This window comes from Oncorhynchus mykiss, chromosome 22 (genome assembly GCF_013265735.2).
Source record: "Oncorhynchus mykiss isolate Arlee chromosome 22, USDA_OmykA_1.1, whole genome shotgun sequence".
In the NCBI taxonomy this organism is placed as follows: Eukaryota; Metazoa; Chordata; class Actinopteri; order Salmoniformes; family Salmonidae; genus Oncorhynchus; species Oncorhynchus mykiss.
The window spans coordinates 42,616,786-42,639,881 of NC_048586.1; the positions used below are offsets into that span (position 1 = coordinate 42,616,786).

At 40.8% G+C, this 23,096-nt stretch overlaps 1 protein-coding gene across 3 annotated transcripts in view; it reads left to right on the top strand.

Moving 5' to 3' along the window:
• Positions 1-23,096, top strand: part of LOC110502156 (aryl hydrocarbon receptor) — a 69,931-nt gene that overhangs the window by 1,608 nt on the left and 45,227 nt on the right. The window lies entirely within an intron of this gene.

The following is a 23,096-nucleotide window of genomic DNA, read 5'->3' on the forward strand; positions in this document are numbered from 1 at the left end:
ATTCTAAATACATTTTCTTTACACTACATGTAGGATTTGTCAAGCAACCAGACAAAATGTATGTTCAATGTAAACAACCTAGAGTTGATGGAATGTTACAGCTGTGTGTGTGTACAGTGTGTGTGTACAGTTTGTGCGCTTGCATGTGTCTTATGTTGTCCCTGTGAGTGAAACAGTGGAGGCGAAACAGTGGAGGCTCATCCTCAGTGAATTTCATACAAATAAATTGTGAAAAGTTCAAAAAGTGATCCTTTTTAGATAAAACTATGCTAAATATATTCACATCACCAAATCATTTATTAAACACACTGTTTTGCAATGAAGGTCTACAGTAGCCTCAACAGCATTCTGTAGGGTAGCACCATGGTGTAGCAGGAGGACAGCTAGTTTCCGTCCTCCTCTGGGTACATTGACTTCAATACAAAACCTAGGAGGCTCATGGTTCTCACCCCCTTCTATAGATTTACACAGTAATTATGACAGCTTCCGGAGGATGTCCTCCAACCTATCAGAGCTCTTGCAGCATGAACTGACATTTTGTCCACCCAATCAAAGGATCAGATAATTCATCTAGTACTGAAAGCACAAGCTACAGCTAACCAGCAATGCAGTGTATAAAATGTGGTGAGGAGTTGACTCAAAAAGAGAGAAAGACAATAGTTAAACAGTTTTGAACAAATTAATTTCTTCAAAAATGGAGAAGAAGCAAGCGAGAGATTTTGTAGTATTTATATTTTTTTTTCGAAAAAATCACTTTCACTTACTTAGCTAGCGAATGCAGCTAGCTAGTTTGAGTGGAATATGAATGGCAGTCATCCAATATGCTGTAATAGAAATAAGTCCATGCTTATGTAGCCGATGTGAAATGGCTAGCTAGTTAGCGGTGATGCGCACTAGTGGCGTTTTAATCGGTGACGTCACTTGCTCTGAGACCTTGAAGTAGTGGTTCGCCTTGCTCTGCAAGGGCCGTGGCTTTTGTGGAGCGATGGGTAACGATGCTTCGAGGGTGACTGTTGACGTGTGCAGAGCGTCCCTGGTTCGCGCCCAGGTCGTGGGCGAGGGGACGGACGTAAAGTCTATACTGTTACACTTATAAAAAAATATATTGTCCTACCTCATCTTAAATGGCACCGACCACCACTGGAATGAAATCATATACAGCTTTTTCAAATATAACTTTCCCAGTATAAATCCCCAAATGAAAAAAGAGTAACTTTAGGCCTGTGCAGAAATACTTCTCTGTGTTTCTGAAGATGTGGCCTGAGGATTCCTGGACAGCCAAGGCACCATTTATTTTATTTAACAAGGCAAGTCAGTTAGGGAACAAACTCTTATTTACAATGACAAACATTGAGACTGACACCATCATAGCATTCCAATATGGTTCAGTCCATTTAATTATCTCTTTCTATTTTTCTTCTTGCTTATGCACATTCACATTTGAGTAATTTAACAGATGCTCTTATCCAGAGTGACTTACAGGAGCAATTCGTGTTAAGTGCCTTTGCTCAAGGGCACATAGGCTGATTTTTATTTTTTTTACCTAGTCAGCTCAGGGATTCAAACTGGCAACCTTTCGTTCACTGGCCAGACACTCTTAACCACTAGGCTACCTATCAGCCCGGGTAGGCCTATGCCTTCAGAAGTTTCTGGCCACGTATGTGCAGTAAGTTAAAGCATTTTCCAAGTTGTTTTAGGCCTAATCATGTTAGACCAAATATGTGGATTACAGTAAAGGTATCTGATATTTTATTTTTAGTACCGGTAACTATTCTTTCCATATAAATTACTTTTTTTTTCTGTTAGGCCTATAAAATACACAATTGAACAGTACACGGACAACTGACACAGTAGCTGATGTAAAGTGTTTAACAGATCTGAGACTTTTCTACATCTTGTTGGGATTACTCCCAGAGCCAACTGTGTGAAAATATGGCTTAATTATTTCCTAAGGGTCATTAAAGTCCTTGTGGGAAAGATTGTGGGAAGGTGTGTGTTGGTGGGTGCGTCCATGCTTAAGTAGTATGTATGCATGTGTGTTTGTGTTTGTTTGTACATGAGTGTGAGAGAGTTACAGATGGTTAAGATTTAACCCGTTAAACTCTGATTAGTTGTTTTTGGCGCTGTCTAGGGCCTGGCAAGTTTAGGGCAGTAAATTGAAATTTAACTAAACTCTTACTGCTGGCAATAACATAAGAATCACCCTCCAATAAAGGTAATGCATAATGCGTTATGTTCATATTCATAGAGTTTGCAATGTATGTCAAGTCACCAAAAGTGCAAACATTTAGTAAGCATGAAAAGTAGAGGCCTTCACGTTCTGAAATGGACCACGGCCTTTTTCCACCCGGACCCGATATGCATAATATAGAGACCCGTCTCAAACGGACCAGAGGACAACTAGTCCCGTTCTGTATAGACCTGATCGGATCCAGACCTGATCAGAGTGAAAGAAGCACCACAAAAGTTCATTTTTAATCTACTTTATTAACCAGAGCTGATAAAGCGCCAGGGAGAGGACGTAGATAGAGGTGATGCTCTAGCAGGAGCCGTGCGTGCTGTGTGTGTAGGCTACTGTGAGTGAGCGAGTGACACAAGGAGCAGGGAGGATGGAGTGAGAGATGAGCCAGAAACCAACCAAGCCGTCTCGCCCTATAGTAGACCAATAGCTGCCACTGCTAGGTTATTTATCATCCAATATTATTACGTATTAGTTAATATTAGAGATTGCGCACCAGCTGTTGTTAACAAAGAGACACACAACCCCTCTGAGCCTCTCGTCTGAGCTTCTCCTCTGATCCTCTCGTCTGAGCTTCTCCTCTGAACCTCTCCTCTGAGCTTCTCCTCAGAGCTTCTCCTCTGAGCTTCTCTGAGATAATATTGCATTTGAAAGTTTTGGCAATTGCAATTATGTATATGGTGTTATAGTTGTTAATAGGGTTGCACAGGGTCGGAAACTTTCCAGTAATTTTCAAGAATTCTTCCGGAAATTTTAATGGGAAGTTAAGCCCCGGAATTTGGGGAATTTAGCTTAAATTCATCAAAAAAGTTAGCTTATAACAGTGAACCTTTTTTTGTGGGATACACATAAGGCAATTAATTCCAGGTATTGTGGCATATTTTATTTAAACTATCCCCAATTCAATGGAATTGCAATCGTCTGCATGCACAGTGTATTCTTACATCACATGTACAGTCGTGGCCAAAAGTTTTGAGAATGACACAAATATACATTTTCATAAAGTCTGCTGCCTCAGTTTGTATGATGGTAATTTGCATATCCTCCAGAATGTCATGAAGAGTGATCAGATGAATTGCAATTAATTGCAAAGTTCCTCTTTGCCATGCAAATGAACTGAATCCCCAAAAAACATTTCCACTGCATTTCAGCCCTGCCACAAAAGGACCAGCTAACATCATGTCAGTGATTCTCTCGTTAACACAGGTGTGAGTGTTGACGAGGACAAGGCTGGAGATCACTCTGTCATGCTGATTGAGTTCGAATAACAGACTGGAAGCTTCAAAATGAGGGTGGTGCTTGGAATCCTTGTTCTTCTTCTGTCAACCATGGTTACCTACAAGGAAACACGTGCCATCATCATTGCTTTGCACAAAAAAGGCTTCACAGGCAAGGATATTGCTGCCAGGAAGATTGCACCTAAATCAACCATTTATTGGATCATCAAGAACTTCAAGGAGAGCGGTTCAATTGTTGTGAAGAAGGCTTCAGGGCGCCCAAGAAAGTCCAGCAAGCACCAGGACCGTCTCTTAAAGTTGGTTCAGCTGCGGGATCGGGGCACCAACAGTACAGAGCTTGCTCAGGAATGGCAGCAGGCAGGTGTGAGTGCATCTGCACGCACAGTGAGGCGAAGACTTTTGGAGGATGGCCTGGTGTCAAGAAGGGCAGCAAAGATGCCACTTCTCTCCAGGAAAAACATCAGGGACGGACTGATATTCTGCAAAAGGTACAGGGATTGGACTTCTGAGGACCGAGGTAAAGTATTTTTCTCTGATGAATCCCCTTTCCGATTGTTTGGGGCATCCGGAAAAAAGCTTGTCCGGAGAAGACATGGTGAGCGCTACCATCAGTCCTGTGTCATGCCAATAGTAAAGCATCCTGAGACCATTCATGTGTGGGGTTGCTTCTCAGCCAAGGGGAGTGGGCTCACTCACAATTTTGCCTAAGAACAAGCCACGAATGAAGTATGGTACCAACACATCCTCCGTGAGAAACGTCTTCCAACCATTCAGGAACAGTTTGGTGACGAACAATGCCTTTCCAGCATGATGGAGCACCTTGCCATAAGGCAAAAGTGATAACTAAGTTGCTCGGGGAACAAAACAATATTTTGGCGCCAAATTCAAAACAACAGAAATCTCATAATTAAAATTCCTCAAACTTAGAAGTATTTTACACCATTTTAAAGATAAACTTGTTGTTACTCCCACCACAGTGTCCGAATTCAAAAAGGCGAAAGACGAAAGCACACCAAACGATTATGTTCGGTCTTCACCTAGTCACTGAAAAACACTTTTTCCAGCCAAAGAGAGGAGTCACAAAAAGCAGAAATAGAGAGAAAATTAATCACTAACCTTTGATGATCTTCATCAGATGACACTCATAGGACTTCATGTTACACAATACATGTATATTTTGTTCGATAAAGTTAATATTTATATCCGAAAATCTCGGTTTACATTGGAGCGTTACGTTCAGTAATGTTTTGTTTCCAAAACATCCAGTGATTTTTGCAGAGAGCCACATCAATTTACAGAAATACTCATCATAAATGTTGATGAAAATACAAGTTATGCATGGAACTTTAGACAAACTTCTCCTTAATGCAACCGCTGTGTCAGATTTCAAAAAAGCTTTACCGAAAAAGCACACCATGCAATAATCTGAGTACTGCGCTCAGACAACAAAACAAGCCATACAGATATCCGCCATGCTGTGGAGTCAAAAGAAGTCAGAAATAGCATTATAAATATTCACTTACCTTTGATGATCTTCATCAGAACGCACTCCCAGGAATCCCAGTTCCACAATAAATGTTTGATTTGTTCGATAAAGTCCATAATTTATGTCCAAATACCTCCTTTTTGTTTTGCCTGCCATTTGTGTTCTGTTATACTCACAGACATCATTCAAACAGTTTTAGAAACTTCAGAGTGTTTTCTATCCAAATCTATACTAATAATATGCATATATTATTGGCATGAGTAGCAGAAAGTGGAAATTGGGCACGCTATTTATCCAACATATGCATATATTAGCAACTGGGCCTGAGTAGCAGGCAGTTTACTCTGGGCACCTTATTCATCCAAGCTTCTCAATACTGCCCCCAGCCATAAGAAGTTGATGTAATTGTCAATAAAAGCCTTCGACACTTATGAAATGCTTGTAATTATACGTCCGTATTCCATAGTGACATCTGACAAAAATATCTAAAGACACTGAAGCAGCAAACGTTGTGAAAATTTATATTTGTGTCATTCTCAAAACTTTTGGCTACGACTGTACAGCTGATTCTAAAGATCTTGCTTACTAATGAGATGCTATTGAGCCCACACTACTACACTGTCTGAGCCAAGGACTACATGCTTTCTGGTAAGTTTTGATTACAATACTGGGTGGGGTGAATATATTTTATATGACATACATGATTTTTTGTTAACTTCTTGAGTGTAGCGGGCAAGATTTTCATTTTTTGGCTAAAAAACGTACCCATTTGAAACGGCCTATTTCTCAGGCCCAGAAACTAGAATATGCATATAATTGTCAGATTAGGATAGAAAACACTCTAAAGTTTCCAAAACTGTCGAAATATTGTCTGTGAGTATAACAGAACTGATATTGCAGGCGAAAACCTGAGGAAAATCAAACCAGGAAGAGCTGTTTTTCCTGAAAGCTCTCTGTTTCCATTGGATGCCTTGCCTCAATTTAAAGGGATTACCAACCAGATTCCTTTTCCTATGGCTTCCTCAAGGTGTCAACAGTCTTTAGACATGGTTTCAGGCTTTTATTTTGAAAAATGAGCAAGAAAGATAACATCGCGTCAGTGGATAGCTGGGTGTTCGTAGAGTTTTGCTTGCGCAACAGAGTGGGGCAGCCATTGTCTCTCCCTCTCCTATTGAAAAAGCGACAGTCCCGGTTTATATATTATCGATTATATATTTTAAAAACAACCTGAGGATTGATTATAAAAAACTTTGACATGTTTCTGTTGACATTACGGATACTATTTGGAATTTTTGTCTGCGATGTCGTGACCGCTCGAGCCTGTGGATTTCTGAACATAACGCGCCAAACAAATGGAGCTATTTTGGATATGAAAATAATCTTTATGGAACAAAAGGAACATTTATTGTGTAACTGGGAGTCTCGTGAGTGCAAACACCCGAAGATCATCAAAGGTAAGTGATTTTAATCTATTGCTTTTCTGACTTTCGTGACCAATCTACTTGGCTGCTAGTGTTTGTAATATTTTGTCTACTGAGAGAGATGGTCTTACATAAACGTTTGTTATGCTTTCGCCGAGAAGCTGTATTGAAATCTGACACGCCGGGTGGATTAACAAGCTAAGCTTTGTTTTGCTATATTGCACTTGTGATTTCATGAAAATTAAATATTTTTAGTAATTCATTTGAATTTGGTGCGCTGCAATTCAGCGGGTGTTTATGAAAATGATCCCGATAAAGGGATGGGTGCGTCAAGAAGTTAACTAGTAAATAGTAGCCTACAGCAAGGTGTATTTAAATCATTTTTAACTTAACAATTTCTGCTAGTTAGATTTTGCCACCATGTGGGTTTTAGCTTGCTTGAGCCTGCTAACTGAGGAGTGTTAATTCACCTGTTTCCATACATGTTTAATTTTTAAACATTTTATATTACAAAGGAGTTGTTTAACTGCTTAAATATTTATCTGCACATGGAATTGTATTTGGGTTTCTTTTACAAAATTTATAATCTTTACAGGAAAATGCCACAGGCACTATCTGATGTGTGTAGACATTTCACTGCAGCTAATGTAGAAGGAAAAGCTGTGTACATTTGCAAATACTGTGCCAAATCATATGTGAAGAATGCAACAAAGATGCAGAATCATCTGTCCAAGTGCATAAAGTTCCCTCAGCGCTCACAACAAGCAACTTCTGACAAAAGTCCCTCTGTCTCTATTAGAGGTTGACTGATTATGATTTTTCAACGCCGATACCGATTATTGGAGGACCAAAAAAGTCGATACCGATTTAATCGGCCGATTTAAATATATATATATATATATTTGTAGTAATGACAATTACAACAATACTGAATGAACACTTATTTTAACATAATATAATACATCAATAAAATCAATTTAGCCTCAAATAAATAATGAAACATGTTTAATTTGGTTTAAATAATGCAAAAACAAAGTGTTGGAGAAGAATGTGCAATATGTGCAATGTCAGAAAGCTAACGTTTAAGTTCCTTGCTCAGAACATGAGAACATATGAAAGCTGGTGGTTCCTATTAACATGAGTCTTCAATATTCCCAGGTAAGAAGTTTTCGGTTGTAGTTATTATAGGAATTATAGGACTATTTCCCTCTATACCATTTGTATTTCATTAACCTTTGACTATTGGATGTTCTTATGGGCAATTTAGTATTGCCAGTGTAACAGTATAGCTTCTGCCCCTCTCCTCGCTCCTCCCTGGGCTCGAACCATTAACACAACTAAAACAGCCACCCCCAAAGCAGCGTTACCCATGCAGAGCAAGGGAAACAACCACCCCAAGGCTCAGAGCGAGTGACGTTTGAAACGCTATTAGCGTGCGCTAACTAGCTAGCCATTTCACTTCGGTTACACCAGCCTCATCTCGGGAGTTGATAGGCTTGAAGTCATGAACAGCTCAATGCTTGACTCACAACGAAGAGCTGCTGGCAAAACGCACGAAAGTGCTGTTTGAATTCATGTTTACGCGCCTGCTTCTGCCTAACACCGCTCAGTCAGATACTTAGATATTTGTATGCTTTTATGCTCAGTCAGATTATATGCAACGCAGGACACGCTAGATAATATCTAGTACTATCATCAACCATGTGTAGTTAACTAGTGATTATGATTGATTGTTTTTTATAAGATAAGTTTAATGCTAGCTAGCAACTTACCTTGGCTTACTGTATTCGCGTAACAGGCAGTCAGTCTCCTTGTGGAGTGCAACGAGAGAGAAGCAGGTCGTTATTGCGTTGGACTAGTTAACTGTAATGTTGCAAGATTGGATGCGCCGAGCTGACAAGGTGAAAATCTGTCGTTCTGCCCCTGAACGAGGCAGTTAAACCAACGTTCCTAGGCCGTCATTGAAAATAAGAATGTGTTCTTAACTGACTTGCCTAGTTAAATAAAGATAAAAATAAATAATTTAAAAAAAATCGGCAAAATCGGTGTCCAACAATACCGATTTCCGATTGTTATGAAAACTTGAAATCGGCCCTAATTAATCGCCCATTCTGATTAATCGGTCGACCTCTAATCTCTATGCGAGGTCAAAATTATGAATCAGACACCTTATCAATAGCAACAGCTCATGGTCCTCCTGGAATCAGAAGTTTTTTTCTGTCTCAATGGAGGAACGTAGTCAGATAAATGCTGATGAATGTCTTGCTCGAGCTGTGTATGCAACTGGTTCACCTCTGATGCTCACAGACAATGTATATTGGAAGAGATTTCTGAATGTTCTTCGCCCAGCATACACCCCTCCAACCAGACATGCTTTACCTACTAATTTTCTGGATGCAGAGTTCAACAGAGTTCAAGTGAAGCTCAAGCAAATCATAGAGAAAGCAGACTGTATTGCAATCATCTCTGCTATGTGGTAGAATTTTCGTGGGCAAGGAATAATTAACTACATAATCTCCACCCCTCAACCAGTATTCTACGAGGGCACAGCCACACCGGTCTCTACATTGCAGATGAGCTGAAGGCAGTCATCAATGACCACAGAAGGTATTTTCACTGGTGACAGACAATACTGCAAACATGAAGGCTGCTTGGTCTAAAGTGGAGGAGTCCTACCCTCACATCACACCCATTGGCTGTGCTGCTCATGCATTGAATCTGCTCCTCAAGGACATCATGGCACTGAAAACAATGGAAATGGTTAGGTATGTGAAGGATCATCAAGTTATAGCAGCAATCTACCTCACCAAGCAAAGTGAGAAGAATAAAAGCACCACATTGAAGCTGCCCAGCAACACCCGTTGGGGTGGTGTTGTCATGTTTGACAGTCTCTTGGAGGGGAAGTAGTCTCTCCAAGAAATGGCCATATCACAGTCTGCCAATATGGACAGCCCCATCAAGAGGATTCTCCTGGATGATGTATTTTCGGAGAGAGTGGTAAAGCAGCCTGAAAATCCTGAAACCTATAGAAATAGCCATTGCACGGATTGAGAGAGGCCATCATGTCTGATGTTCAGACTCTGCTTGCAGATGTAAGAAATCCGTACTTCCCTGCCCACTTCACTGTTGCTCAAAGCGGAAGAACCTGCAGTTCTGAAATACATTAAAAAGCGTGAAAACTTCTGCCTGAAGCCCATACACGCCGCAGCGTGTTGGACCCCAAGTATGCTGGCAAGATCATCCTGTCTGGTGCAGAGATCAACAAGGCCTATGGTGTCATCACTACCGTGTCTCGCCACCTTGGCCAGGATGAGGACAAGGTTCTTGGCAGTCTGGCGAAGTACACTTCCAAGCAAGGGCTTTGGGATGGAGATGCAATATGGCAGTCGTGCCAACATATCTCATCAGCCAAGGGACTTTGTGGATCTGAGGTGCTTCCCCTGTTGCCTTCATCCTCCAAATCCCACCAACATCAGCTGCCTCAGAGCGCAACTGGTCCTTGTTTGGGAACACACACTCCAAAGCACGCAACAGGCTGACCAATACAAGGGTTGAAAAATTGGTGGTCATCTGGACAAAATTGAGGCTTTTTGAGCCTGTCAACGAGACATCCTCAACAAGGTTGGAAAGTGACAGTGACGATGAGGCCTCAGAGTCTGATGTTCAAGAGGTGGACATTGAGGTCCAGGGAGAAGACTTGGAAGCCTGAGAGGAAGACAACCAAAGCTTTAGTTTCTAGACTGTAATTTTACAGATGTATGTTGAAAACATTTTTGGGAGATGCGATGGATCATTGGGGATCATTCAATGTTCCCTTTCTTTTGTTGTTCAGTGAGATCATCCCATGTGAAGAGTCAACTCATTTAATTAAATGTAATTTCGTAACTAAAAAATATTTTTTTTATTGGAAGGATTTAATCATTTGCAATTGTCTACTTATGATAAGGTAAAGGTTTATGTTTCTGTCTCCATATGATATGGTAAATGTATCCAATGCAAAAACATCTACATTTAAATGGTGGTCATATTAATTTGTACATATTTCCGTTAATTCCCATATATTCCAGTTAATTCCCACGGAAAGTTTTGACCTCTGAATATTCCCCAAAATGTGCAACTCTAGTTGTTAAAGCGATAAAATGCTCACTATGAGAGTGCTTACCAGTTCTGCTGGTGTCAACATTATTTTTGGCCAACGGTGAGGTAGGGGGATTAGTATGTCTCTACTAGCTAACAATAGGAGAAGTGTGTGTGTTTGTTCTTCTACCTAAAATTCCCAAACGTCCCTACAAGGATAGTAAAACAAGGAAAAGTCTCCCTTGTGGGGACATTTCCCACGTACCCTTGAGTACAAAGGTTATGTTAAGCTTAGGGGTTAGGTTTAGGGTTACAATTGGGGTTAGAATTAGGGTAAGGGTTTAGTGGTTAGGTTTAGTTTTTTGGTTACAGTTTAGGTTTAGGGTTAGGGTTAAGTTTATTGGTTAGGGAAAATATGATTTGAAATGGAAATACATTTTATGTCCCCATGAGGATAGAAGAACAAAACAGTGTAGCTAATGGAGGCGTGGCACAAAGCCAAAACAAACATACTACACAACAACATAGTGGCTCAATGTTCTATAGTTGTCTCATCTACAGGGAGGCCTCCACAACAGCCTAAACAAGTCAGTGTTCTACAGGGAGGCCTCCACAACAGCCTCAACAAGTCAGTGTTCTACAGGTTAGGCCTCCCCAACAGCCTCAACAAGTCAGTGTTCTACAGGTTAGGCCTCCCCAACAGCCTCAACAAGTCAGTGTTCTACAGGTTAGGCCTCCCCAACAGCCTCAACAAGTCAGTGTTCTACAGGTTAGGCCACCACAACAGCCTCAACAAGTCAGTGTTCTACAAGGAGGACTCCACAACAGCCTCAACAAGTCAGTGTTCTCAGCTGAACTCTGGCTACAATAGAAGTGCACTAGGATCAGTTTATTCTAACAGTACCCTAAGTGGATGTCAGACCAAAGACAGATTTGAACAAACTTGTAAAGGAATAATGTACCTGAGTGTGCTACGGTTGTTTATGTGGTAAAATAAAATGTACTTTTAACTCAAAAAAATGATTTAGAAATCTACATTGTCTCTTAGGTTGCCCAGCCTAATCTGGGGAATGGGTTTTTAGTTTGAGACAAGAAACCATTCTATTAAACAGAGTAACATGGATGGTGATATCATGGTGATACCAGCCTTCATAGCCAGTCTTTCTCTTTCAGACAGGCAGCAGCCGTCATTCTGTACAGTGGTGGGATTCAGCTGATCAGGCTGCAGCCCCCTGGGGGTTTCCTTGCCCAGGAGAGATGCCCTTCAGGCTAGCTGCAGGAGACCTTGAAGTGGGGTGTATATGGCATGGGTGGTGGTGTGGAGCCGGAGCAGAGGAAGTAGATCAATCCATTTTCAGCCGTGACTAAGAGAGCTGAGGTGGAAGGAATGTTCAGAGTTCACCTCAGGACACACAGAGAAAAAGAGACGATGGAGAGAGGATATTGTGAAATGAAGGAGCTCTCGGGTTTGTGTGTGCAGCCTATCCTTCAGTCTTTCAGTAGTGTACCAAGATATCCTTCAGTCTTTCAGTAGTGTACCAAGATATCCTTCAGTCTTTCAGTAGTGTACCAAGATATCCTTCAGTCTTTCAGTAGTGTACCAAGATATCCTTCAGTCTTTCAGTAGTGTACCAATATATCCTTCAGTCTTTCTGTAGTGTACCAAGATATCCTTCAGTCTTTCTGTAGTGTACCAAGATATCCTTCAGTCTTTCAGTAGTGTACCAAGATGTCTTTCAGCAGTGTACCAAGATATCCTTCAGTCTTTCTGTAGTGTACCAAGATATCCTTCAGTCTTTCTGTAGTGTACCAAGATATCCTTCAGTCTTTCAGTAGTGTACCGAGATATCCTTCAGTCTTTCTGTAGTGTACCAAGATATCCTTCAGTCTTTCAGCAGTGTACCAAGATATCCTTCAGTCTTTCAGTAGTGTACCAAGATATCCTTCAGTCTTTCTGTAGTGTACCAAGCTCCCTTGTGGCGCAGTGGTCTAAGGCACTGCAAGGCTGTTGAGGTGTCACTACAGTCCCTGGTTCAAATCCAGGCTGTATCACATTCGGCTGTGATTTGGAATCCCTAGGGCAGTGCACAATGGGCCCAGTGTCGTCCGGGTTTAGCTGTCATTGTAAATAAGAATTACTTAACTGACTTGCCTAGTGAAATAAAGGTTACATTTTAAAAAGTATTTCGGTAATGTCTATCCTTCAGTAGTGTACCAAGCTATCTTTCTGTAGTGTAGTAGGCTATCATTCAGTTTTTCTGTAGTGTAGTAGGCGATCCTTCAGTACAGTGTTTCAGTAGCCACTATTGCAATTTGAGTCTGTCCAGTCCACTATGTGGCTGAATAAGTCCATGGTTTCAATGTCTTTCGATATGATTGTAGTTAAGGGTGTAGCCTACACATTTTTTGGATGTATTCTCGGCCTGTTGAAAATACTCTTTTCATTTCATGATCCCCAACCACTTTGAGCAGACAAAAGCATGCCAATGGCATTACAACGTACTCAGTGCAACTTGATTCCCTTTGAATCAGAGTGAAGGGTCTTTGGGTTCGGCCAGACCCTGAGAGAAAGAGGGAGAGATGAGAGGTGAGGTAAACCTAGTTTGTTCTAACTCTAACAATGACTACCCTGATGTCTGTGCATGAAGCCCTGTGATGCACTGCAACCAAAGATGGAAAAAATGGGTCTGAATACTGGCTTTTGTTTCCGCAGGCATTTTTTTAAAGTGAGGTCAGTCTTGCTCTATTTCTGGGAAGTTATTGCTTGGGTCTAATGCCGGGAATTGAGTTATGGCTGAATTCCCTGCAGGCAATTCAATAGGGAAGAGGAAAAAAACAATGCCTATTATCATCAGCAATTGGGAAAGCCTGTAATGGGAAAGTCACAAAGTATGGAAGAAACAGCTCTGGGAGAAATGGTGTGGTTTCTGTGGTTGTTGAACTTGACCAACAGCTGTTAGCCCCTACTGTTCACTAAGCTAAAGTCTACCAGTACATTGGGTTGGGTCTCTGGGATTAAATTGGTCTGTTGTATTGAAATGAATTGAAACCTTATCAGGTTCCCCTCATCAGGTTCCCCTTATCATGGTTTTTATCTAGTTGGTGTGAATATGATTTCTGTCCCCTGAGAATTCATTATCATCCGTGTTTAACATTTAGCGCCGGCTGTCGGCTAATCAGCTGGTTACAGAGTCATTTAACGCCGGCTGTCGGCCGTAATCAGACGGTTACAGAGTCATTTTCAGCCGGCTACATTTTCCACTCCATATTAACTAGGCTATTTTTTTATTTAAAAGTTTAAATGTATCAAAGCCTACTGGATGATACATGTTTTTTTAACTAGGACAGAATAATTTCTAACGGACATTTTCCGACATAACATAGGTACAGCAGATCCCGTTATTGTATGGGACACTTTTAAATGTGCCTTTAGCAGCCATGCCATTCAGTACTCCTCTATAAAACAAAGGCAATTTAGGTCAAGAGTCCATATTAACAAAATAAATTGGGACAGTGTTCTAGGACTAATAGTACAGATAGATAGCAATAAAAACTGTACCATAGAGGCACAGAATAAGTTTGAGGAAAAAAGAAAGGGAGGAACTTATTCAAGAAAGATCCAGTGTAATATATTATAAAAAATAAAGCGAACTGGATTGAATATGGGGGAAAATGCACCAAATGATTTTTCAATCTTCAACATAGACATGCTACCAAAAAAATGTATTGAAACTTGTCACAAATGATGGAGTCACTCATGATTCACCGAACAATATTTTGAAAGAGGAAGTAAAGTACTTTAAGAATATGTTTTCGTTTCAGTGTCCTCTATCTCCACTAACCGAAGCTAATTGTATGGATTTGTTTTCCTATTAATAATGTCAAATTAACATCTGTACAGACAGACTCATGTGAAGGCCAAATTACAGAGGAGGAACTTCTTGATGCAATTAAAGCCTTTAAGTCCGGGAAAACTCATGGACTGGATGGCACACCAGTGGAGGAATACCAAACTTTTTTTTTTATATACTCAGAGGACCATTATTAGCACGCTTTAACCACTCCTATATAAATGGTAGATTATCGGACACGCAACAAGACGGTCTGATATCATTATTACTGAAACGGGATCCAAGTGGTATATATAAAGATCCAGTCCATTAAAAAAATTGGAGGCCTCTTACACTTCAGTGCTGTGATGCAAAAATCCTAGCAAAATGCTTGGCGCATAGAATTAAAAAGATTTTGTCAGATATTATTCATCCTAATCAGACAGTTTTTTTTACATGGACGATACATTGTAAGTAATATAAGACAAGTACTGGAAACAATAGAATACCATGAAATATCGGGGAAACCAGGCCTGGTTTTCATAGCTGATTTTGAAAAGGCTTTTGTTAAAGTACGACTGGAGTTTATATATACATGCCTGGAATATTTAAACTTTGGAGAATCTCTATAAAATGGGTTAAAGTTATGTATCGTAACCCTAGGTGTAAAATAGTAAATAATGGCTACATCTCAGAAAGTTTTAAACTGTCAAGAGGAGTAAAACAAGGTTGTCCACTATCGGCATATCTATTTATTATTGCCATCAAAATGTTAGCTGTTAAAATTAGATCCAACAGTAATATTAAGGGATTAGAAATCTGTGGCTTAAAAACAAATGTGTCGTTGTACGCTGATGATTCATGTTTTCTTTTAAAGTCACAATTTGAATCCCTCTACAGCCTCAAAGAGGATCTAGATACTTTTTCTAACCTCTCTGGATTAAAACCAAATGAAAATAAGTGTACTATATCATATATTGTATCACAAAAAAAGACAACTTTTACATTACCGTGTAGTTTACCAATAAAATGGTCTGACGGGGATGTGGACATATTCGGTATACATGTCCTGAAAGAAAGAACTTATTTCTTTTTTATAGAAAGTTAGCAAAAATAGATAAGATCTTGCTACCATGGAAAGGAAAATACATGTCTATTTGTGGAAAAATCACCCTGATTTAACTCTTTAGTCATATCACAGTTTACCTATTTGCTTATGGTGTTGCCTACACCTAGAGACTTGTTTTTTAAATTATATTAACATTACCTATTTATATAACGAATATGAATTCGGAGGGCTGAAATGATTAAATATTAAAGCATTAGACCTCTCACTAAAGGCATCATACAAAAGTAAGAATGTCTCACCCCATGTTCAAGAATGGCCTTTTTCCCTTTTTTCAGATTACAACGGCTCACTTTCGGCTATTTGAAAACGTAATAATCTCCAAAATATCATCATTTTTTAAACAAGCCTTAGAACAAATAATACAACAAATGTTGTGGTTAAACTGAAATATACTAATTAATAAAAAAAAATATATATTTTCCGATAAAATACCATTTGGTCAATCAAGCTGCTCCCACAACAGCTCAATTGGGTTGAGATCCGGTGACTGTGCTGACTACTCCATTATAGACACAATACCAGCTGACTGCTTCTCCCCTAAATAGGACTAGCATAGTTTGGAGCTGTGCTTTGGGTCATTGTCCTGTTGTAGGAGGAAATTGGCTCCAATTAAGCGCCGTCCATAGGGTATGGCATGGTGTTGCAAAATGGAGTGATTGCCTTCCTTCTCCAAGATTAATTTTACCCTGTACAAATCTCCCACTTTACCACCACCAAAGCACCCCCAGACCATCACATTGCCTCCACCATGCTTGACAGATGGTGTCAAGCACTCCTCCAGCATATTTTCATTTCTTCTGCATCTCACGAATGTTCTTCTTCGTGATCCAACACCTCAAGATTGGTCTGTCCAGTGTCTGTGTTCTTTTGCCCATCTTAATCTTTTCATTTTATTGACCAGTAGAAGGTATGGCTTTTTCTTTGCAACTCTGCCTAAAAGGCCAGCATCCCGGAGTCGCCTCTTCACTGTTGATGTTGAGACTGGTGATTTGCGTGTACTATTTAATGAAGCTGCCAGTTGAGGACTTGTGAGGCATCTGTTTCTCAAACTAGACACTCTAATGTACTTGTCGTCTTGCTCAGTTCTGCACCGGGGCCTCCCACTCCTCTTTCTATTCTGGTTATAGCCAGTTTACGCAGTTCTCTGAAGGGTGTAGTACAGAGCGTTGTACGAGATCTTCAGTTTCTTTGCAATTTCTCGTATGGAATAGCCTTAATTTCTCAGAACAAGAATAGACTGACGAGTTTCAGAAGAAAGTTCTTTGTTTCTGATCATTTTGAGCCAGTACTTGAACCCACAAATGCTGATGCTCCAGATACTCAACTAGTCTAAAGAAGCCTGTTGTATTGCCTCTCAACAGTTTTCAGCTGCGCTAATATACTGTAAGTGCAATTCCTCAACAATATCTTCAGATTTCATGATTTTCTTACAGACTTCTTAAATTTCTTCTTACAAACTTCTTAAATATCTTCTTAAGATGGTTGTCGCTAGGCAGCCAATTTAGCTAGCTATCTAGCTATTAATGGCAATCATGTTAGCATATTTCATACTGAGATTATTGTTCAAAAACATGTTCTTGGGTTTCAAATAATCAATACTAAAAATGTCAGATTAAACTTGTGAGTGAATTAAATGTTAAATTGCTTTTATTAGCTTATTCTCTCACTGCCCTGAGTTTAAGACAAGGGTACAGCTATCTTGGAATTAAGAACATTTCCAAGAACAAATCCAAGAGCTTTATTTTATTTTTGCTTAAGGAGAAACATAAGAAATAACACTAACATTTCCAAAAACCTTTGTGAGGAATAGCAACTTTGCTGAACTTTCTTCATAAGTCGATAGTGAAGGGAAAAAATTGCCTTGAGAATACATTTATTCTTAAGAAGGTTTTGTGAATTTTGGCCCTGGACTAGAGTTTACTAGGCTGGTTAGCTAGGTAGCTAATGCTGGCTAGCTAGCTAGCACAGAGTTTGTAACATGCTAACACTAGCATGCTAACGATAGCTAGCTAATGACCACATAGAACAATGACGGTTAGTTATAGAAAAATATTTGTAATAACGATACTCTATAATCGTAGGTTCCCAAAATCAAGCAAATGGTACTGAACTCATGACAAAATAATGTTTTGAAATTATAGTGGCTTTTTATATATTTTTTTTGCTTAGTGACGTTTGTGAATATCATATTTTGGGGTTTTATGTATCTTGGTCTGGTTTCGGCATGAGAAAATGACTGAAGTCCCAAATTCTCACAAGATACTGTGAGAATTTGCACACTCACGGATATGGAGCCTCAGACATAAAATATCCAGTCACCGATTAGGAGCCACTCCCTTCCCAAAAACCTTCTCAATTATATGTTAACTAGCCTATGCTTACCTGGCAGAATGATATTATAATTATTTTGAATCAATCCAGTGGATATTTGTTTTGCAAGCTCTACCATCACGTATGCTACATAAACACAGCTAAACAACAGGCTCTTGCTAGGTGTGCACTTGAATTAAAGAATAGCTACACCCAAAAATCTAAATTTCCCAGACTTCAAAAGTGGTCTCCTGATGTGGTTTAAGTATTGTTGTGAACTTAGAACATCCAATGTAGTTGTTTTTATATTTAAAAAGTGTGATTTTGAGAGTCAAAACCTGGGAAAAACTGGAAAAACAAAACTTTAATAATGTGGGCTATTAACGTAATTTTTCTGTTTGAATAAAATACATAATTTGAAGAACAAACATCATTGTGGCATCTCATATCTTGCTGTGAAACTGTAAATAAGACTAATCCCAAAACAGGTTAAATGTTAAAAAACGTTTAATGTTCTCTTAGATAAAAGTCCTGATCATATAGGCCTATCTAAAACAACTAACAATATTTTTTGAAATTGTAAAGTCACATGTAAAGTCACATCTTTCTCAATAAACTCATTAAAGTATTCAATCATATAGCTGTGTATTTCTGATAGTCAAGTCATTAGAATGTACCAGAGGACACAAATAGTGCTCTTTTGGCAAAAAAATAACGAACCCATACCCTCATCCATACCCTCATCCACACCCTCATCCATACCCTCATCCACATCGACGGAGCCGTGGTGGAGCTTCAAGTTACTCGGTGTCCACATAACTGAGGACTTAACCTGGTCCTCTCACACCAGCACAGTTGTGAAGACGGCACTCTTCCCCCTCAGGAGGCTGACATGATTTGGCATGGCCCCTCAGATCCTCAGGAACTTTTACAGTTGCACCATCGAGAGCATACTGACTGGTTGTATCACCGTCTGGTATGGCAACTGCACCGACCTCGACCGGAAGGCCCTTCACAGGGTGGTGCGGATGCCCCAGCGCATCACTGGGGAACAGCTCCCAGCAAACCAGGACGTACATCTCAGGCGGCGTTTGATAAAGGCCCGAAAAATGTCCAAAGACTCCAGCTACCCAAGACATGGACTGTTCTCCATGCTCCCGTCCGGCAGCCGGAACCATTCATCAAGGCTCAGACCAACAGACTCCTAAACAGCTTGTGTCCCATGGCCATAAGATTGTTAAATAGCTAACAGGTACTGCTCTCCCTCTCCTACAAACTGTCCATGCGGACTCTATGCCCATCCACACTACACACACACACACACACACACTTTATCTGTCACTCTTACTCACACGCAAACACACATTTCTCATGCACACACTCACATACACCCTCACTCATACACTCATTACTGACCACACACACTTACACCACCTCACATCTACGCTGCTGTTATACTGATTGATGATTAGATGTATTAATAGCATTACACTGCTGTTCATTGATTATTGTTTGCCATTACCATTAGTAGCTAATCTATTTATCCTGCTACCGGTCACCATTACTCATATTTTTATGAATAAACATACTCCAGTAACCCTGCACATTGAAAAAGGTACTGACACTGACCTGAATATACTTGTATTCTTGTGTTTCTTCAGCTTATAGCGTACTTGTTGTGTGTTTTTTATTTTAATTAATTTAATTATTTTATAGTTATTACTATCACTGCAGTGTAGGGAAAGAGCTCTCAAGGTTAACATTTTCACTATACTGTTTTACAGCTGTTGTATCCTGTTGCTATTAAACTTCAAACTTTGGAACAGATGCCATTTAAACAATGCCCTTGAGATAAATCGCAGCTGCCAGTCCCCCAACCCTTAACCCACATTTGAAAAAGTGAAATGGTGTATTGAAGTCGTGCACTTGAGTTCAGAAATGAGCCTGGGTTCTGTTCTTGCTCCAGCGGGTGCGAGGGGAGTTAGAGCCTCCGGACTACAGTCCCAGCAAGCTTGGCTTAAGCCTGAGCACGTGTGTCTGATTTGCAGTTAATGACATGTGTCTGCAAGAGACTCATAAACTTGACTTTGGCCTTCAACAAGAGTTTTATCCCAAGACATTATCACCCAGTTGCCTGTGAAGTGAAATACCACAGGGAGCAAAACAAAACAAAGACCTCTGATAGCCTCCGTTGTGCCTGAAAATACTCGGTTTTGACAGTGAACATTTACAAAAGAGCATTGTGTGTATTCTATAGATGTGAACGTTTACAGACATTATTTGTTAACAGATTAACATATGTCCATTTTATTTACATATTTTTTTTCACTATACAGGCTTTTTCTATTGCAGAAAGTTTAGTCTTGGAGAAACTGTAGATAGGAGTGATGTATAGTATATGCTAGCAGCCGGACTGTAGCGCTTTGTACACTTTGCTCCTCAAAGCAGGAAATCCCTCTGGCCTCAGATGCTGCGACTGCCTCCACTGATTCCTATCTCCTTTGGCTAATAATGTACACTGCTCAAAAAAAATAAAGGGAACACTAAAATAACACATCCTAGATCTAAATGAATGAAATATTCTTATTAAATACTTTTTTCTTTACATAGTTGAATGTGCTGACAACAAAATCACATAAAAATTATCAATGGAAATCAAATGTATCAACCCATGGAGGTCTGGATTTGGAGTCACACTCAAAATTACAGTGGAAAACCACACTACAGGCTGATCCAACTTTGATGTAATGTCCTTAAAACAAGTCAAAATGAGGCTCAGTAGTGTGTGTGGCCTCCACTTGCCTGTATGACCTCCCTACAACGTCTGGGCATGCTCCTGATGAGGTGGCGGCTGGTCTCCTGAGGGATCTCCTCCCAGACCTGGACTAAAGTATCCGCCAACTCCTGGACAGTCTGTGATGCAACGTGGCGTTGGTGGATGGAGCGAGACATGATGTCCCAGATGTGCTCAATTGGATTCAGGTCTGGGGAACGGGCGGGCCAGTCCATAGCATCAATGCCTTCCTCTTGCAGGAACTGCTGACACACTCCAGCCACATGAGGTCTAGCATTGTCTTGTATTAGGAGGAACCCAGGGCCAACCACACCAGCATATGGTCTCACAAGGGGTCTGAGGATCTCATCTCGGTACCTAATGGCAGTCAGGCCCCCCAAAGAAATGCCACCCCACACCATGACTGACCCACCGCCAAACCGGTCATGCTGGAGGATGTTGCAGGCAGCAGAATGTGCTCCACGGCGTCTCCAGACTGTCACGTCTGTCACATGTGCTCAGTGTGAACCTGCTTTCATCTGTGAAGAGCACAGGGCGCCAGTGGCGAATTTGCCAATCTTGGTGTTCTCTGGCAAATGCCAAACGTCGGGCCCTCATACCACCCTCATGGAGTCTGTTTCTGACCGTTTGAGCAGACACATTCACATTTGTGGCCTGCTGGAGGTCATTTTGCAGGGCTCTGGCGGTGCTCCTCCTGCTCCTCCTTGCACAAAGGCGGAGGTAGCGGTCCTGCTGCTGGGTTGTTGCCCTCCTACGGCCTCCTCCACGTCTCTTGATGTACTGGCCTGTCTCCTGGTAGCGCCTCCATAATCTGGACACTACTTTGACAGACACAGCAAACCTTCTTGCCACATATCCAGGATGGCAGATCAATGCGAGGAGTTGCACTACCTGAGCCACTTGTGTGGGTTGTAAACTCTCATGCTACCACTAGAGTGAAAGCACCGCCAGCATTCAAAAGTGACCAAAACATCAGCCAGGAAGCATAGGAACTGAGAAGTGGTCTGTGGTCCCCACCTGCAGAACCACTCCTTTATTGGGGGGTGTCTTGCTAAATGCCTATAATTTCCACCTGTTGTCTATTCCATTTGCACAACAGCATGTGAAATGTATTGTCAATCAGTATTGCTTCCTAAGTGGACAGTATGATTTCACAGAAGTGTGATTGACTTGGAGTTACATTGTGTTGTTTAAGTGTTCCCTTTATTTTTTTGAGCCGTGTATAATGATTCCCCTAGAAAACAGTGTGCTTCACTTTGTTTATTAGTCATGTTTACGAGTTGCCTCGTCTTTCCTGCGTTCAAGCTGGAGTTTCAGTACTGTAAGCGGTGCACCATTATTGCTCACTGGGTTTCGAAACCATTCATGTTTTTATTAGCGTGTGTCATAAACCCAACTCAGAGGAAGCCATGCTCATGCAGGGCCTGCTAGCCAGGGTGACTGAAGTGATTCAGCCTGGGTTCAAATCAAATTTTATTAGTCACATGCGCCAAATTCAACCGTGAAATGCTTACTTACAAGCCCTTAACCAACAATGCAATTTTAAAAAATTGAGAGTGGGGGGGTCAATGTAAATATTCCAGGTGGCCATTTGTTCAGCAGTCTTCTGGCTTGGGGGTAGAAGCTGTTAAGGAGCCTTTTGGACCTAGACTTGGCACTCTGGTACCGCTTGCCGTGTGGTAGCAGAAAGAACAGTCTATGACTTGGGTGACTGGAGTCTGTAGCATGGTTTTAAAAACTTCCTGTTCCCCTTTGCTTCTTTCAGTGTTAGGAAATTATTCCATTGTTACATGATGCAGGCTTCTTATTTCAGTGGATGTCACTCTTAACAGGCGTTACAAGCATTACAAGCTAATGAACTGTAACTATAATAGCATTAGGTCACAGACCCATATTGTGGCTAAGCTGTCTAAAGTTATGATGTGTCCAGTCTTTGTTGCTGTTGTGTTGTCATCAAATCAAATGTATTTATATAGCCCTTCTTACATCAGCTTATATCTCAAAGTGCTGTACAGAAACCCAGCCTAAAACCCCAAACAGCAAGCAATGCAGGTGTAGAAGCACGGTGGCTAGGAAAAACTCCCTAGAAAGGCCAAAACCTAGGAAGAAACCTAGAGAAGAACCAGGCTATGAGGGGTGGCCAGTCCTCTTCTGGCTGTGCCGGGTGGAGATTATAACAGAACATGGCCAAGATTCGCGTAACAGGCAGTCTCCTTGTGGAGTGCAACGAGAGAGAGGCAGGTCGTTATTGCGTTGGACTAGTTAACCGTAAGGTTGCAAGATTGAATCCCCCGAGCTGACAAGGTGAAAATCTGTCGTTCTGCCCCTGAACGAGACAGTTAACGGACCGTTCCTAGGCCTGTCATTGAAAATAAGAATGTGTTCTTAACTGACTTGCCTAGTTAAATAAAGGTATACATTTTTTTTTTTTTTTATCCGATTAATCGGTCGACCTCTAGTCTAGGAGCCGAGGACAGATGCAGAGCCTCAGTCTGACGCCATTAAAAGGTAATTTACCACCTTCACAAGAGCAGTCTCAGTGCTATGATGGGATCTAAAACCAGACTGAAGC